Here is a 20,408-nt window from a genome sequence, read left to right on the forward strand (position 1 = left end):
AAAAAATCAATTCAAATTTTTAAATTACGTCAGACTATCAAGGAAATTATTTTTCTTTTAATTGTTTTAAGTGTTTTAGTATTTGGCAAAATAACTCATAAAATTTGTACGATTTTCCACATTTTGTAGGTATTTAATGTAAAATAGACCCGCGAATTAAAAACTACCGTATCACGTTTTTTTTTTAATTTCTTGCGTGAAATTTTTTAACAGTTTTAAATATTTTTTTTATATATGCATTCCAAATCAAATTCAATAGCTTTTCGCTATGAAAATCAAGGACAATTGAATAAAATTTCATCCCGGAAGTTAATCTTACACCAGTTTTTTCTGACCCACGTCTCGCCTCCCGCCGGCGTCACTCAAACTTTTGTTATTTTTCCCAATTTGTGTCTATTGTTGTTCCGGAATCGATCCCGTGTACCTTTTGTTTGCCCTCCTGCTAACCAACCGACATTATCCGCTATAGCTATTATTTTTCTAATCAAAAATAGGTATTTTTCCATTGCCATTTATTCTAACGCAGTAGTTTTAATAAGATTTAAGTGATGTGACGTCATTAAGTGATACCTTGTATCCAATTATGAAAATAAATCTTTTCTATTTGTATATTCTTTTAATTGGACGTGAAATAAAAGGTGTTTTGGAGAAAAAGTTAGGTAACAGACTTAAAGATTTAAACATGTTTTGTAATAATATTCTAGTTATGATTGTTAAAATAAAAAACCTAAACTTTCACCTCGTAGCACTGCTACGTAACAGATTAAATAATAACGTTATTTAAGGTTTCGTTCTATGTATTATATTCTGAAGACAAAAAATACTACCCGTTTTAAATATTAGTTGGGCGAAGTTAATGTTATAACCGTCACCTTCGTAATTCCCTTGGAATTTTCATAGATTTGTCTTGCCTCAGAAGGATTTTGGGTTCTGCCTAAGATAAAAAATCTGAAGGGTAATGTTTGCACGTAACTACGGCCTCTTGCCTTCTTATCAGGGGAAACTAACTTAGGTGCGATTATGGCAACACTTTCAGTTGCCCGAAGTGATCCGGTTTCTTTACAATGTTTTTTCACTATAAGAGCATCCGTTCACATTTGAAACTATAAAATCATTTATAATGATTTATTATGAATATTTGAAATTCTTTCATGTCACAAAAACTGCCATGTCAAAAAAAGAAATCTGGAAATATAACGAAAGAAAATAGGTAATTTGAATTTCCTCTCTGTCACAAAAGTAATGACGACTATGTTATTATTAACTTTAACGAACAAATGATATAATTCAAAGAGAGAATATGCAGCGATCATGGCAATCTCTGCCTGCCCCTCCGGGAAAGTAGCGTGATTTCGTTTTAGTATGAATGTATAAAACGTTTCTGCTTCTAATAGGATCTTCTGAAACAAATCATAAAACAGTATTAATTAATAAAGCTCACTAACTTTGAAACTAGTCGGTCTTTAAAGTTATCAGATTATTGGAGAACAAACTGAAAAGGCAAGAAAAAAAGAAATAAAATAAAACACAAAATAAATTTCGAAAAATAATAGATTTAAAAAAATAGTAATAAATTGCAAATCTTTTTTTGCTTTTCTCTACAACAAAGTTTGATCGATATTATTACAAACAAAATATGATATTTTATGATTTTAAAGTGATCGGTATATTACCATAATTTAGTATTACACCACTAAGATCGAAATCAATCCAGCTTACTTTTTTGATAATATTGGCTCCCTGTAACGGATAAAAACGTGTTATACGATTTATAAATATTTTTAAATTTATATAGGTATAAAACGTCTATATCCCTTACAGAGAAGGCAGAGAGAGAAAATATAATATATATATATTTATATATAAAGCATGGTATCAAAAATTTAATATCTAGACAGCGAGCGTCCTGAAAGTGTTGGAAATGGTTTATCATGACAAAAGCATTTTACCAAAATCGAGACGTCTAACATCTCTAATTTACGTGCTCCCGTCACATTAATATTCCTCTCGCTCAAATAAAAATGTTAAAACTGAGAATGGAACAAAGCCTAAAAACCTGAAACATAATGTACCTACGTCGCAAAGTGGTTTATTTATGTTACCTCTGTTTTACAAAATAAATGATTTGATTTGTATCAGTCGTACACGCTTGAATAAGCAACGTTTTTATGTATAATCCGAAATAGGGCATTCATGTACCAAAGCGAGGGGTTAAAAAAAATAATAAGAAAAATATTAGTTAACAAATTTTCTTTACGAAAATATCAATTTAAATAAGAAAATCTGAAATATTTACATTAATTTTTAGCAATATCAAAGAAATTGACAATACGGCTGGTGGCAAAACATTAGAAATTTTTGACACAAAAAATATTAAAAAGTTTCATGCATAAAAGACTTAATGCAAACCCTAATACGTTCGCCTACCAATTCGGTTTTTTTTTAACGAACTGCGAAAATGTAAATTATAGGTAGGTATTAGCTATTCGTCGGGTCATGAACTTCATCCCAAATTCCATAAAAATCGGTTCAGCCTTTTGACCAGTGACTTTTCTGTACCAATAAACGTATCTTGAACCAAGACTATTTATTGGCAATATCTTTCAAGCACAAACATCACATGGTTAGATACAATTTTATTATACTTGTATGTAAGGATTCAGATATACTACTTACATACAAAGTATGTTCACATAGAAGATGAAACCAGAAGTTTACATCCAATCATGAATTTAAATGACAATTTTACACAAATATTGACCTCACTTTTTAAAAACAAAATCTTTGGTATCACTATATGCCGTGAAGGTACCGAGTAGGGTTTAAATTTGGAACAAGGGTGGATAAAAATAAATTGACGCACAGGATATTTTAATCCCAAAATTCCAACGGGAATGAAGCCTAGGATAAAAGCTCTTTTAAGATAAAGGTACACTTCAGTTATTTATATATCGTTACGTAATGCTGCTTATTGAAATTGTATGAGATTTACTAGAGTGCGCCTTAGCCCTTGTTATTTGAAAAAAAAGAATGTTTTTTTTTTATTATTATTTATTTATTAGAGAATATATAGTATGTTAATAAAATAACGCCTCTTTCCAGGAAGGATAGACGGATAATCTTTTCACTTGTCACGATTTATCACTGTCTTCATGTTCATCATGATTTGACGATTCGCGATTGGTCAAAATACATTTAAATTCACATTTTTCTTGTATGTTTCCTTAATAAACATCATTCAATAAATTTCAATTATCCTCTCCACTTGACTGAACCATACAAATAAGCGCATCCATTTGAGTTTAATGATAAGAAAAAAATATTTGTAGTACACTACCTGGTTCAAGTACTTGAGAAAAAAAAGAACAAAAATCCAAAGAGTCAATGCAAGGAGTGGTTAAAAAAGTCAAGATATTTTCTCCGCTTCAAATGTTATTGTAGAAATACAATTTGTAAGAGCACAATAGATTGACTTAGTACTGAAAACATTGTGTTACGTTTAACCTTATTTGTAAGGGAAAATCTTTTGCTTGCTTTCGCTTGCGATTTCTCTTTAGAAATAATTTCTTTAAGCTTTAAGTAAGCTTCTTTAATTTTGAGTCCATTCGCTTAGATCAACACTGGCCAGGTCACAATTTTGAGGTTCCAAAAATATATAATATTATCCTCTCAGCTATTTTTGTACCAAAGTTTAAAGTTTATGATTTTTCCGACGATCACCGAGCATGATTACGATGGTACGGAACCCTTCGTGCTTGAGTCCGATTCGAACTTGGCCGGTATTTTTCAATATATGTCATGGCGCACTCTATCAATGACGGTGTATACTCTGTGCGCCCATCAAATCACTAAGTTCAACGTTCTTGGGGTAAAATGTCGAAAATTGGGGAACACACGCGATGCCCTTGGCCGAATTAAGGCGGTCGATCAGATCACGTGGCTTTTATAAGATCTAACACGATTTTGAAGGGCTATTTTTATATTCCCACTAGATTTACACTTTGAAAAAATCAAGGATGTGCAAAATTCCGTTTTGCGTGGGAATATTGAGAGATTCACTCTTGGAGCCCGAAATTAGATTACATTTAAATAAGTAATAGTTGTTTCAGGTATGTAATCACTTCCAGTGATTCCATTTTTATGTTTCAGTCACTTGCTTATAATTTAAAGTAATTCATTAAAAAAATCAAATGAAAATTAACTGGTCGTTCATAAATAAAAATCGAAGTAAGCTAGAGACTTGTGTCACACGATAATAACTTTTATAATAACGATACTATAATTTATAATAAATACTTATATAAATAAACACTTAAGACCTAGGCCGATTGAAAAAAGGTTGTTGCTCATTATGCCTTGATCGGGTTTCGAACTTGGGCCCCCCGGTGTCACAGACAAGCACACTACCGCTGCGCCATAGAGGCCATCAAATTATATGTATGTACATTAAAAGTTAATATTTTATACATAGAAAGAGAGGCAGACTAAAAAATGAAATTGGTAAAACATAATAAATATATTATATAATTATTGAAATAATCACCCTAATCAAAAGTAAGTTCAATACTTGAGCTTTTCCAAAAAAATTGTTGTCATTTTTATAGAACGAACGACAAAGCATAAAAAATGCAATTTCCTTTGTTCAAAAGTCGTTTGAGATAAATAAAATTTTCATAACGTTCTCATAAACTAATTTGAGATGGAAAAGTAATTTCGTTTCGAGGATATAACAATTAATAAAACTTAGCTACTGAATAATTTGGTTTCAGATATTAAAAGTTCCCTTTATTCTTTATCTGGTGCCGTGTGGTACCCGGCACTAATATAAAAAAGAATGGGACCACTACATCTCATTTCCCATGGATGTCGTAAGAGGCGACTAAGGGATATGCTTATAAACTTGGGATTCTTATTTTAGGCGATGGGCTAGCAACCTGTCTCTATTTGAATCTCAATTCTATCATAAAGCCAAACAGCTGAACGTGGCCTATCAGTCTCTTCAAGACTGTTGGCTCTGTCTACCCCGCAATGGATATACAACCAAAAGATATGACACTTATGAAGTGATCATAATTGTCGTATCTTTTTGTTTCACAACATTGGTTGGCGTCAAACAAATAACTTAAAACTAAGTTTACTGCCGCTTCCAAAGCGTCAGTTCAGAAGAAGCGGTAACAAACTGCACTGCAGCATTTTCTCCATTAACGTCAACTTCACGATTGTCTGGACTTGAGTGAGTAATGTGCACGAGAGAATACATTGCTTTGTTTAATTGATTTTAAATCGTGCCTCTTATAAATTACAATGTAAAATCTGTGTTGCGTTATGTAGGTAGGTGTCTTGTAAACGTGTCTGTCAAAATAAATATCGGAAACGACAAACAACTGACGACTTTATGTGCTTAATTAATTAATGTATCATCAAAGCATGTCACATGTTACTGCTTAAAACATACATTTTTCAACTGGGAGTCCCCTTAGTCGTAGATTTTTATTTCCTAGACGTTGGTGTTTATACAAAATAATATCATTGACATGGCATCTTACTCTCTTATATTTGTAAGTGTTGATATACATTTTGATGACCCACGATCTTAAAAAAAATATTGACTAATTCTACTGACTTAATAGTGCCGTGTGGTTCCCGGCACCAATACAAAAAAAGAATAGGACCACTCCATCCCTTTCCCATGGATGTCGTAAAAGGCGACTAAGAGATAGGCTTACAAACTTAGGTTTCTTTTTTAGGTGATGAGTTAGCAACCTGTCACTACTTGAATCTCAATTCTATCATTAAGCCAAATAGCTGAACGTGGCCATTAAGTTTTTTCAAGACTGTTGGCTCTGTCTACCCCGCAGGGGATATAGACATGATATATGTATGTATGTATATTTTAAATGTCGTCAACAACAGACACGTACACCAACAACTTTACAACGGTTCTAAAGTTATCGCGTTACAAACATACATACAAACCTAAAATGTTTTTTCGCCCTAAAATAATGTGTAAAGTATCCCCCTGAGGCTGGATTATCAGTGCGCGATCAATTCCTAATCTCAAATAAAGAGGATCCTCTAGAGAGATTTGTCAAACGATTTGTCGCCTTGATAAGTCTTTTTCTTTGTAATATATTTATCTATACAAATATTATACAGCTGACGAGTTTGTTTGTTTGAACGCCTTAATCTCAGGAACTACTGGTTTGTATTGAAACATTCTTTTTGTGTTGAATAGACCATTTATCGTGGAAGACTTTAGGGTATATAACATCACGATGCAATTTTAAGGAGCGAATAATAAACATGTGAAAAACGGGGAAATTTATTCATCCTTGAAGGCTGAATGAGATGAATGTACGGTTGGTGCGATAACTGTAAAAATAATAATGATATAAATATGAATTATAGGCTGTATTAAAGGTAATCTGACAGATAATAATTTTTGAAAATGAAAAACGCATTTCTGAACTTGATAAAACTCATGTTTTCTATGTATTACTAATATTTATTATAGGTATTATGAGGTGATGCCTTGGTATAAGCTGATTAATGTTGTTGTCAAAACTAATCTGTGGAAGAAATCTGAAAGCGTAAATTTTAAATAATTAAAGATTTGAAAATAAATTTAATCTTTATTGACAAAATCATCTTAAATAACATGATAAGTGGAAAGTTTCAATAAACAAATTAAATTACACAGTACTTACTACTACAGTTCATGCATGTTGAATATTTTAATTACTGCATATTACGAAGTTCTCTGCTGAGCCGCTCGCTTCAAGAAACTTATTAATGTAAGTTCGTAAATAAACATTTGGCTTATTAATTTGGAATCAACGAAATTTCAAAAGGCCGAGTGTTTCTCAGTGTTTCTCGTAAGTTTTGAAGCATTTAACTTATTATTAGACGTCATGTCTTCATCTCATCAATTTAATGTTTAAAATAAACTTTACAATTTATTAATTAAATGTAGGTAGGTATAACCCAGATTTGAGACGTTGGTACGGTGTAATTTGAATGTATTGAATGCATTAAGTTTCGTTTTTTTTTAACAACTTGATGCACAGTTTTGTGTGAAAAGGCTGAGTTAAAGACTCGAGATAAAATTAGTAACATTTGTGTATCAATATGAAATCGATGTATCATTTCGACGGCCTCTGTGGCGCAGCGGTAGTACGTTTGTCTACAGACAAGCGTACTTACGTACGTACGTACATCCCGGGATTCGAACCCGGGACCTCCGGTGTTACAACACCGGACGTCCCGGGTTCGAATCCCGGTCAGGGCATAATGAGAAAAGAACTTTTTCTGATTGGCCTGGGTCTTGGATGTTTATTTATATAAGTATTCATTATAAAATATGACAACGTTGAGTTAGTATCTCGTAACACAAGTCTCGAACTTACTTCGAGGCTAACTAAATATGTGTAATTTGTCATGTACCAATCAGCTTTTTCGACAATTATCAGAAAAGCTGGTAGGCAGATGGGCCCCACGGTCCCTGAGTTTTTTCCCCCAAAAATACGTTCAAATATACAACCAATACCAATAAAGTTAATAAAAATTGTCAACAGAAGCCAAAAAAAAAAAAAAGATCGCCAATAGTTTGTAGGCGATGGGCTAGCAACCTGTCACTATTTGAATCTTACAGCTGAACTTGGCCTTTCGGTCTGTTGTTTCTTTCTACTCCGTAAGGGGTAGGCCTCTTTCCCGGAGGGGTAGGTAGAGACTACCTCTTTCCACTTGCCACGATCTCTGCATACTTCATTCGCTTTATCCACATTCATAACTCTCTTCATGCAAGCTTGGTGGTTTCGGGTACTTTTGACCTGCATGTCAATTCTGCTATTTTATTTTAATCCGAAACGGATCTGAAACGCATTGATTACAACTTTTGGTATTCTACTAACAATTTGTCAAAACGAAGCCGTAACGCATTGGTTCCGCAGCCGAAACGGTTTAGTTGTCGTATTCTGCTAAAGGACACGTTACCTTCCGTTTGCCGTTCGGCTATTATTTCGTATTCTGATAAGTTTTTGACAGTTGGTCCGGCCGAAACGCAACGGTTCTGCATTGGTTGAATTGTCCAAAGTTACGGTTTTGCATCGGCAGCAAATAACCAACCGCTTCCGTTTCATTTGCGTTTCAGCTATCAACGTAAAGTTACTGGAATACCGTTTGACAATATAAACGCAACTGCAACCAAGCCGAACTGTTTCGGTTAACAAATAGCAGAATTGGCCTGCTGACCCTTTACCAGGACTTCCTTTATTTGATCAAGATACGTTCGTCTAGGTCTTCCCACGTGTTAATATGTATGTATTTATACTTATTGATATACTTAGAGAAGAATGAAAAACAGGCCTTGGCCAGCCAATGCTGACCTTGACCCTGCCAAGTCAATATATAATCTGTGCCCTGGCGTCGGGCCAATAATTGTGATTCATAGATTCCCCCCCAAAAGAGAGGGGAACTTCGCCTTATCATACAACGGAAGCACATATATTTTGTAAGTACTAGTTTCCCCGCTAGAATTTTCTTTTATACTTACATACATAGGTACATAAAATCACACCTTTTTTCGCAGGAGTAGGCAGAGACTACACCTTTTCACTTGTCACTATCTCTGCTTAATTACATTATATAGAATAGAAATGTGGACGAGAGAATGCATTGTTCAGATTAATTCATTTATATATGATTTTAATAATATATAAATAAAATATAATTTGTTATAGATTGCCAATTTTAAAAAGATTCATGTACAGAGTGTACTGAATTTTGATTCAGGTTTAAATCAAAATACATACATTTTATCACAGAAAAAAAACTATAGATAGTAACTATAGTTAAAAGGTTACAAGCAAACTTACTTTCACAGTTATAACATTAGTTAGTCTCCATTCCAAATTCCCACAGGAAGAACTTAGGAAAAATAGTGAGAAATAAAAGTCATCAGTATCAAGTTTATACGATGCGACCAACATATTGCTCCGGGCTCCCCTGATGCGATTTTCTAATCATACTTTGAAACTAGATTTTAATGTGGCGCGCCATGCCCCGGGGAACGCTCGGATGTGGGATTTTGTATTAATTTTCATGTTAGATATTGATTATTTATTATAACTTTTATGTTTATCGGACGAACTGGCTTTTGCCTGCAGCATAGTCATGTATATGCATAATTTCATAATAATAATAAGTAAATATGTATATACGGGGCAAATTGAACTGATTGAGTTAGCCTCGAAGTAAGTTCGAGACTTGTGTTAAGAGATATACTCAATAATACTATGTTTTATAATAAACACTTATGTAGATAAACATCTTAGACACAGGCTAATTAGAAAAGTTATTTTCTCTGCATGCCCTGGCCGGGATTCGAACCTCCGGGACCTCCGGTGTCACAGACAAGCGTCCTACTACCGCTGCGCCACAGCGGCCGTGATATATATATAAATAGTTACAAACAACAATTCAATACTTCTATTTTTAATTTAAATAAAAAACTGTTTAAACGTTCGAAATCTTAACACTGTCTTCTCACAATTAATTAAAATGTACTTACGTACTTATAAGAGAGTGTTGTTCAAAAATTGGCCCACTCCACGTATATCTCAATCACAGCTAAGTGATTTGAAGCTCCCGAACGAGAGGATATTGGGCAGAATTCACATTCATTCATTTATATAATCACGATCATATCCCTTGCGGGGTAGACAGTCTTGAAAGACTGATAGGCCACGTTTAGCTGTTAGGCTTAATGATAGAATTGAGATTCAAATAGTGACAGGTCGCTATTCCATCGCGTACAAGAGGAATCCCAAGTTAACAAACCTTTACCATAGTCACCTTTTATGGAATCCATGGGAAATATGTATATGAAATTGTTCTATTCTAAAGTGTCGGAACCCACACGACACGTAACCCATGACTTATTGTTTTCTTTAAAAATTATTGCCAAATAATTTACCTAAATTCTGCCAACATTCCAAACAAAACATTTGCGTTTTACGTTTTCACCCTTTTCAGTGCATGACACAATCTACTATTTCAGTGAAATCTTGTTGTTTCACAAACGAATAGATATACCAAAATGGCGCGCGTGTAAAATATTAAAGGCGCGCGGTATTTTCGAAGCTACATATTTATCTGTGGTACGTGATATTTCCGATACTTGTATCACTGTCACCTGTTCCGCGACAAAGATACGATATTTTGGGATACTGTTCCATTGGCAGTATCTTATTTTTATTTATTTATTTAAACTTCATTGCACAAAATACAAATGTATAGCACAATTGGCGGACTTAATGCTAGAAGCATTATCTACCAGTCAACCATTGGGTCTGACAGAGAACTTTATGTGGGGTCAAACTAAATAAATATATTTATACCTACACAAAATATAAAATAAAAGTTTATTTTAGGTATTGATGCTCACTCATAGTAAGTTATAACGGCCGGTTATATTTTTTTATTCAAATTTAAAACACAATTATTTTCTTTGACATTATAAGCAGTATTTTGAATTAGGGTCAGTTCATAACAGTATAAAAAAGCAATTCTAAACTTCTTTTTATTCGGGTACTTCATTTGTTAGATTACCAACGAACTAACAAAGAAAATCATAACAAACTCTTCCCCGGAGGGATAGGCAGGGACTACATCTTTCATCAGCCATGATCCCTGCATACTTCTTTCGCTTCATCCAGATTCGTCTATTGCTTGCGTTGCAAGCTCATTTTCTCATACACTTGACCTGACCTTTTGCTAGAACGTCTCCGAAGAAAAAAAATTAATAATTTAAAAGAAATAATTGCTTTCCTTAGATTAAATTCGAAGCTAAGCTTAAAACTGTATATAAAACTACCAACCGGGTTTACCAATATTCATTTTAGAATGCCGTTGATTTTGCTTTAGTATCAAACAATCACAGAGCAAAGGGGGTGGTGTGAAATATACTCACTTGCTCTGTGGTAGCAATCAAATGAGATTATCGCACGAGTTAGTATTCCGCATTGAGTGACGAATAATTGTATTTGGACATCAATAACAGTTGGAGTTTTGAGAAATTGAATTTCAAACGTCGCATTTAGGTGGAGGCTTGTCAGCTATATGTATATCTATGTATTATAATTTTAATACGGGGAAGACAGAGTCAACAGTCTCGGGAGTTCGAAACGAAGAAACCTAAGTAATAATATATATAAAATATGTTTTTAGGATGTATATTTTCCATCTTTTTAAGGTAACATTTTAGTGAGTTGATTACAAAAATACTCATTAATTATAAAAAAACTTGAAAATTTTCACAGCATTTGGAATCTTGGCTTACAAAATATGGCTGGTCATAATTATGTGTTCAACAGTGCAACTCATTGCTCATTTAGGCTGTTGAGGGGTTATATATTATATATGTCATAAAGAGGATAATGACTGACTGTCCATCAAAGCACAGCCACGGAATCTTTATGATTAGTAATTTGCCATGAAAGTTCTTCACATGCATACTAAGACCGGAATTCCCAAAATTTCCGTCAGATGGGAAATTAACGAAATCATTTTTCTTACGCGGGCGGAGCTGCGGGCGTACTCTAGTCGCTATAAGAAACAACTGCTGAAATAGAAACATACTTAGCATTTCAAAAAACTCTGAAGAATTTATACTCCTGCATAGAATTTCATTTTGATATTTGCATTGATGCAGTCTTGAAAATAATATTGCTATGCGGCAAACTCTAGCTGTTATCTCAAGCGTTGTTCTCGTGGGAAATTTGGGGAATTCTTTGTCAACATATGTGTGTTAAAAAGGTAGTCCAGGCAGAATTAGAGTAACGGTAAAATAGAGAGCGTTAAAAAGTATGATTGGAATAAATTAAGAGGTGTAAAATTGGTGTTGGTTAAAAGAGGTGTGATAAAGTAATGTAACTAAGATCGGAATAGAACAAGGAATTTTGGTTTGTTTATTTTGATAATATTAATGAAGCAGGTTTACTAAACAATAGCCTAGAGGAATAAAAAGTCCTGGTGAAGTGTCAGGTTAAGAGAACCTTGAACGTTCAGCTTACTAACAAGTATCAGGTTCTTTGAGCATAAGTACGCTGGGATTCTAGCAAGTGGAAAGTAGTCTCTACCTATCCCACATAAAAATAACATAAAATATATCTTTATGACCAAAGGAGTACACTATTTTGGCCGACAAACAAATAAATAAAACTATTATTTACATATTTAAACACACACATATAATCACATCTGTATCCCTTGCGGAGTAACAGAGCCAACAGTCTTCAAAAGACTGATAGGCCACGTTCAGCTGTTTTTGACAGGGTCAAACAGTAGTAAACTATTATTTCTAGTCACGTTTGCAGAATTTAAAAATGCACACACGTTATACCTAAAAAAGCGCGCTCAAATTTGTGGTGTTTGAAACATTGTAAACAAAAAGCTTTGCCGGATTACAGAGGATTTAGAACTAAAAATTCATCAATATATTTTGTATTTTTAGGGTACCTACGATGCAAGTGGAAAATTATGGTTTCTGCCTGCCTATCCTGATTTTATGTAATTCAATGTCATGTAACTGTAGTAGAATATACAAAATGTATAATTTTACTTAGGTTTAAACGTATATTAGATAGGATTTTATTGATTGATATTTGTTATTTTTATTGGTCATTGTAAAAAAAAAACTCCTCAAACTTCTGATAGACTTTAGAAATAAGTTGTAATATTTTCTAATTTGTGAAAAATTTCGTTATGAAAATACAAATAAGTAGTTAAATATGAAGGAACAATTTCCGTTTACTTTTACGAGATAGCCTTATTACTCATAAATATAAATACTTATTACTTGTTCAATAAGCTCGCGAACTGGGGGTCAAGCCTGTTAAAATATTATATGTATATTCCGCCACCGCATATGTATGGATTAGCCGCTAAAGGCGCTAGTGTAGAATTTGTGATTCCGTAAATGTGATAAATTTTTATGAGTTCTGTCGGTATATTAAAAAGAAAATGTTTGATTTGAATTCATTAATTCATGTGATAAATTTTAATGTTTAGGGTTATCGTAAATTAAGTAAGTTCTCTAAAGTGACAATATTAAGATAAAAATGGTAAATACTAAGGTATTTTCTGAAAAAAAAAGAAAAATAGAAGATGCATTCTTGTCATTTTCATGATAGCGATAATTACGGCTTTTGCAAAACTATAAACCCAATTATAAATTTTGAAAAAGAAGATATTTTTCAGTACTAAGAATTGGTTTGTCACTTAAATATAGGTAAAAAATTCGAGACAAATAAACTCTAGATGCTTGAAACTAAGAAATCTGTATTTTTACACTGGATTTAACAATATTTGTACAAAGTTATTATTAAATGTAATATAAAAAACATGCACTCGTGAACTATATTGCGTAATACCTTTTTGAATTATTTTCATTTGGTTCCATTATGGAAATAAAACATACTTATTCAATTTTTCTAACTGGCCAGTGACATGTAAGGAGGTTTTATATAAAATTTTAAAAACATTCTGGACAGAGCCCTTCCACTAAAAATTTCTTCTTCCTCCTGGCATTAGTTCCGACTACATTCTCATTTTTCTCGAGAGGAGCCCAGGGTATGAGCTGATACCCCTTAAACTCTATCGACACCATATCTACACACTATTTTTATTTTACAGACTCGAGCCGCTGTTGTTTTAAACCGGTGAATGTGAAATGTACCGGATATTGTACATAAAATATGTACGACTTTAATGCGTTGTGCTGACCGTTCACTATTAATGTATTGTCCGGAATAGAGGGTTTAAATTTACAATTTATAAATTGACGTATAGGTCGCGTTTTTTTTTAAATTTCTAATCCGTAAAAGCATAATTATAAATGTATGAAATTAGAAGCACTTCCTTCTAAGCGTGAATTTTTTGGAAAAACTTGGGATTATTCTTTTAGGCGAGATGGGCAAACAACCTATTACTATTTGAATCTCAATTCTATCATTGAACAGCCAAACGTAACCTTTCTACCCCGTTAGGGATATAGACGTGACATATGTATGTATGTATATGTACGTTCCTTCTAACCGATGGAATTAACATTAAATCAAAAAGATTTATCAGTGCATTCAGCTGAGTGTGACCTTTGATTCTTCGAGACTTTGGTCTGTCTACCCCGTAAGGGATAGTGACAAGATATATTTATGTAGACGAGTTCTCAGTAATTCTCTCCATGCAAAAGCTTCTTTTAACTCCAACTGAAGCTTTTATTTATCGTGACTCAATACTGTCCGATTTCGCTCGTCAAAGCGAGCCCGTTACGTGTACGATTGTAATCCGGTTATCCGGCCGCCGGACCGGTTGTCATGACGGCTGGTTATTTAGTTACCCGGCTCCTGTGGGATAAAATAGAATAGGGAACAAATGTGGGGTTACATTATAATGATTATTTATCAAGTTTATTTTGAACCGAGTTCAAAAAAGGAGGAGTTTCTTCAATTCAATTCGACCCCTTTAGGTCGGCTATATACTCGTATTTTTTAGTTTTATGGCCTCTGTGGCGCAGCGGTAGTGAGGTTGTCTATGACACAGTATGTCCCGGGTTCGAATCCCGGTGAAGGCATGATGAGAAACGAACTTTCTCTGATTGGCCTGTATCTTGGATATTTATCTATATAAGTATTTATTATAAAATATATTATCATTGAGTTAGTATCTCTTAACACAAGTTTCGAACTTACTTCGAGGCTAACTCAATGAGTGTAATTTGTCCCGTATGTATTTATATTTATATTGATGTATGGTTCTTGGCACTTTAAAATGGGAAAACTCCACATCTTACCCAGAATGTCGTAAAAGGCGACTAAGGGAAAGGCTAAAAAACTTGCAGGTAGTGAAATGTCACTTGAATCTATTTAATATAATCTTAATTCTACCATTAAGCCATACAGCTGAACGTGGCGTTTCAGTAATTTCATATCTGTTTGCTTTGTATACCCCGCAAGGGATTATGTATGTATTTAAAAAAATTAAGCAAATATCGCAAAATGTGTTTTTAAGCTGATTTTGAATGGCAAAATAGAGAATTATAACGTTATTGCATCGCTGGTTACCATAACGGATAACGCCCCATCCTGAGCTCAGAATAATCTTTTTATCGGATAATCTGGTCGTTGTAGACTCAAATATCTAACTGAAACTCAGAAATACTTTTCAGCAGGGGGGTAGTGTAGCGGGTATTATAAAATTTGTACTATTGTTAATATTTAAAGATTTTTAATATTTATAAATTATTTTGTATTTTAGTTTCTGCTGAGTCCGGCCCCTAGATACGGTCCTGTCCTTAATGGAATATCTAGCGCCCGGCATTTTGAAATCGCGGATTCCATGAATTTCGTTGCTTTTTTGTTTCTTGTCACATTTTTTCGTTCAATATATTTTAAGTTAGTTTTTTGTTAAAATAGCAACCAATATATGTTTATTTTATAAATAGTATTTTTCTCTACATTATTCCCAAGTTGCTTTAATGTTTTCCTCTGGGAGACGGCGTCAGGTTGTCAATAATTCCAAAATATTTATATTTTAAAATTGGAGACAATGTAAAAACATTAATTGTCGTCAATGAAACCTTTTTTTATAATTCTTTTTAAAGATTTTATTTATTTCTCTTAGGAACGTAGTTAAGAGCAAATTCGAGTTATTGCTAATAATAATTATATCAGACTTCAATTTTCAAAGTTTTGACCCCGAATCTTAATCATGGAGTGAATAATAATTATAATGTCACAATTTATGATCCTATAATTTGATATTTGTATGAATAGGGGGTCATGTTTCTCTGCAGTCGACTTTACAAATTTGAAAAGTGGGTTGGAATTTGTTCACTGGTTATTTTTATTCACTTAAATAATGCGTGGATAGTGAATTGCCTTTTTTATTTTTAGATGTCCGTGTGTGTAACCAACCCCATTCCGGAGACATAATACCACTTTTGTGTGTTTCCTGAAAATTTCACTAAAATATTGGAAGATAGCCCCTAGATTAAGTGTTTTAATAATCTAATTATTAAAACACTTAACATGGCTATCTTTGAAGTCAAATTATTGTGAATTAAAAAAAAAAACTTTTCTTCCTCGATTCCTATGAATGAAGAATAAATTAAGTGAGAAATATTTAAAAGATTATAAAAGATTGACTGATTTACTAACCAGTACAATAAAGTCTGGGAATTCCTTTCAAGAAACTTGTGTTTTCCGTTGCGTCAGGGGATGTTCCTTAAATTAATTAAGTAGTGTTGTAATAAAAGTTATTTAAAATAAAAGAATCATAAAATCAAAAAAAAAAAACGCAATGGAACTAAAATGTATCAGTAAAAGTAACAACATACTTTTTTCTTGACATAAATATTTCAAAGTAACGCTACTTTATTGTTACGTTTTGGCTAAAGATTCTGCACTTTACAACTTCATCCACTAAATATATGTCTGACACAAAATTTAGCTAAGTAACAACTTTAATCAGCCTTCGCTTACAGCACTCCCGTGGATTCTGTCCAAAAACGTTACCAGTAACCTTGGAACTATGCCCTATTTTGGTCACTCCGAGCCAAGATCGCAGCCAAATTGACTCGAGAGTTCACGGCCAGGTCACGTTTTCAACCTCAACTTTCAAACGAATTTATACATATATATGGCCACGTCTATATCCATTGCCAAAAGGAAGACAGAGTCTTGAAAAGACTGAATGGCCACGTTCAGCTATTTGGCTTAATGATAGAATTGAGATTGAAATAGTGACAGGTTGCTAGCCACATCGCCTAAAAAAGAATCTCAAGTTTGTAAGCTTATCCCTTAGTCGCCTTTTACGACATCCATGGAGGGAGTGGTCCTATTCTCTTAAGTATTGGTGCCGGGAACCACACGGCACAATTCAAACGAACTCCTGCGCCGTTATTCACATTGAAATGCATTATGTGTTGTTTTCTCTCTTATTCTAGCTTTGCGGTTCACTGGATTGGTAGAAAGAGAGAGAAGATGAGATATCACGTTTATAAAAGCACCAGCTTATAACCGCAGCCTCGCCCGAGCGAATTTAGCGCCATTAATGAAAAGCGACAAATTAAACGCCATCTACAAAATAGCGGCGAAGTTTGTACCACTTTCAAAAGAATACAGGTTTTTCGTAAATCCCACGGGATCTTTAGTTTTTAACGGGATGAAAAGGACCCTGTCCTTCTCCAGACTTTTAATAATTATATATATTATATATACTTGATATTTCAAGAAGATTATTTCATTACTACTTGAATATCAATTCTATTATAAAGCCAATAAGCTGAACGTGGCCTATCAGTCTATTCAAGACTGCTCTGTCTACCCCGCAAGGGATATAGACGTAACTATCTATATGTATGTGTATTTATGTATGCGCGGTAAGTAAAGCAGCTGGCATTCTCTTTGTATTTTTTTGTCCAACATCAAATATAATCAATCTTCGATATTTTGTATGATACTTTTAATGACTTTACCATGTCTGTCTTCTAAAGACATTTATAATCCTGCGGAAAAAATCCCTGGGAAAAAGTTAAGTTTTAATATAATCCGATATAAATCTGCTGGCGTTAAAATCAAACTTAAATTAAACTCAAGGCTTTTATCCATTTTTAGGGTTCCACACATAAAAGGTAATGGGACCCTTACACTAAATTCGCTGCCTGTCTGTGAGCAGGCTGTGTCCCATAAACCACGATGATTAAAAAGCTGAAATTTTCACAAATTATGTATTTCCGTTGCAGCTATAATAAAAAAAACTAAAAATTTAAAAATATATACATAAATATATTTTTTAAGACAAAAAAGCGTGTCTTTTTCTAATTAATTGCTCAACATTTATACCGGTAACAGGTAGACGCTTAAAATTCTCACAGAATGTTTACTTGTCTATTACCATTCATAATACATAATTGAATTACTATAAATTAATTATTAAAGGGGGCTCCCATACGATAATCATAATTTTAAGCAATTATTGGGTAGATTTTTTTATAAACTGGTAAAAAACGTGAATATAAAAAAATAATAAAATAAATATTTAAGTTACAAATATAATGATGGTACGGAACCCTTTGTGAGTGAATCCGACTCGCACTTATCTGGTTTTTTTTTATAAGCTACCTTCAAAGCTTGTTTGCGGCTAAGCATCAGCTCACTTTATACGCCTTTATGAAGACCGCTGAAACTTTAATTTCTTTGAAGTTCTAGCACGCTACATGAGCTTTTAAATTATGTTAGAGACAATAAAATGCTCGTAAGTTATTATTTTCATAGAGTATTAGCTGCTGACAGCGCTTCCGTTCGCCGTAAAAGGCAATTAAAAATCGCAGTACTTAACCCTGCTTACCAATATTGCCTACTAGTAGTACCCACGACTTCGTCCGCGTGGAAAAGTTATTAGGATGAATAATTTCCCCCGTTTTTTTCATATTTCCAATTATTTCTTCGCTCCTAATAGTTGTAGCGTGATGTTATATAGCCTTAAGTCTTCCTCGATAAATGGTCTTTTCAACACAAAAATAATTTTTCAATTCGAACCATTAGTTCCTGAGATAAGCGCGTTCAAACAAATAAACAAACAAACTCTTCAGCTTTATAATATTAGTATGGTATAGATTTAGAGGGGTGGGAGTAGAAATTTTTGTAGACTAATTTTAAAGTTGGGCCAAGGCTAACATTAATGAGAAATCTGCATTAAAATCGGAGTAATAGTTTTCGTGTGATGAGAGTACAAACATACACACAGATGGACAGGAATTCTAACAATCTTATTTTCGGCTTCTATTGGTGTTTACTAAAATCTATTAAAAGTAGGTCTATCCAACCTTACCAAACGGCTAGAATATATTTTGTAAAGCTAAACTTTATTGTGAATCTGATTAGATTGAAATTTGAGTGAATTTCTTCCCTCGCGATTTGTGGGTAATTAATTTTTTTTTATCAAAGCCTATACATAATTTCAATCATCTGCAGGTAAAATATAAACGAATTTATAATTATTAAGCAGTAGGTATTAAAATTAAGATCTTTTAAATTAAATGGACAAAAAAGGTTCACTACAGTTTATCTTACAAAATATTGAAATGTGTAGAGACATAGTTCTAATAAAATTTTACCGGGCCTTCCTCCCGTGGCAATGATCGTGAATTGAAAATAGTGAAGGTTGCTTAGCCCATGGCCTAAAAGAAAAATTCCAAGTTTATTTCGGGAGTTTTTTGTGCAATCCATAATTCTTTTTTATACTTATATTTGTTTATTTATTATTAAAATCTCATATATACATACATACATAAAATCACACCTCTTTTTCCTTAAAAAATCTCATGTAAATAAATTAATCTGAACAATGTATTCTCTCGTCCACATTCTACTCTAAGTTTGGATATTAGTGAAGTTGACGTTGTTGAAGAAAATGCTGCAGTGCAGTTAGTTACCGCTTCTTCTGCACTGACGCCTTGGTAGAGGCAGTAAACTTAGTTTTAAGTAATTTATTTGTCGTCAACTAATTTTGTGAAACCAAAAGATTTAACAATTATTAAGCGATATGAAGTATCTTATAATAATGAATACAATTTTTGAATTTGAATTTGAAGCTACATAATATTTCATTTTGAGACGACTCTATTTCTATACTTTTAATGTTCTGATAAATTCAGAGAATCAATTTCGTGCGCCTTGGGAAATAAGGCGCCGATCTCGAGTGATTATTGTGTTGGCTCGACCAATTACAAATTGTTGAATTTCTCTTCAATTTTTCAAAAACGGAGATTGAATAGGGACTTTTATTTTAATATTATATAATTTGTAGTCCTAAGTTTTCCGAGGAAAAACGCGGATGAATATTTTAAATGGCAGATTTTTATAGATGAATGTACCTACGTATAAAATTAATTCTTTTTATGTTGATTGGTTAAAGGTAGATTTCAGTGCTTAGTACTTGAATGAAGAAAATTCTAACAGAATCCTATTTGGGATTCAGTCATCTTTGACATTTGACATCACAATAAATAATGTGACGGAAGAAGATACATATATTAATCTTCAAAATATCATCGCAATCTTCCGTTACTTTTTATTCCGCGAAAAACTATTGCTCTTTCGCTTTTTATTATGACGTAAAACGGAACTGCAATAGTTTTTCGCGCGTCACGCGATTTTTACATGGGGGCTGGTTAGGTCCCCATCTTTTTGAAGATGAACCTGGGGCAGTCCGAAACTATCTCTCTTAAAATAAAAATATACATACATACAATCACGTCTATATCCTTTGCGAGGTAGGACCAACAGTCCAAAGAGCTGTTTGATTTAATAATAGAATTTTTATTATAAATATTATAATTAAATCAAATT

The 20,408-nt window shown here is 33.2% G+C and overlaps 1 protein-coding gene across 1 annotated transcript in view; it reads left to right on the forward strand.

Annotated features, from left to right (window-relative positions):
- Positions 1 to 20,408, forward strand: part of LOC106142307 (adenylate cyclase type 6) — a 200,180-nt gene that overhangs the window by 35,151 nt on the left and 144,621 nt on the right. The gene's annotated exons all lie outside the window — the stretch shown is intronic.

This window comes from Amyelois transitella, chromosome Z (genome assembly GCF_032362555.1).
Source record: "Amyelois transitella isolate CPQ chromosome Z, ilAmyTran1.1, whole genome shotgun sequence".
NCBI classification, from domain to species: domain Eukaryota; kingdom Metazoa; phylum Arthropoda; class Insecta; order Lepidoptera; family Pyralidae; genus Amyelois; species Amyelois transitella.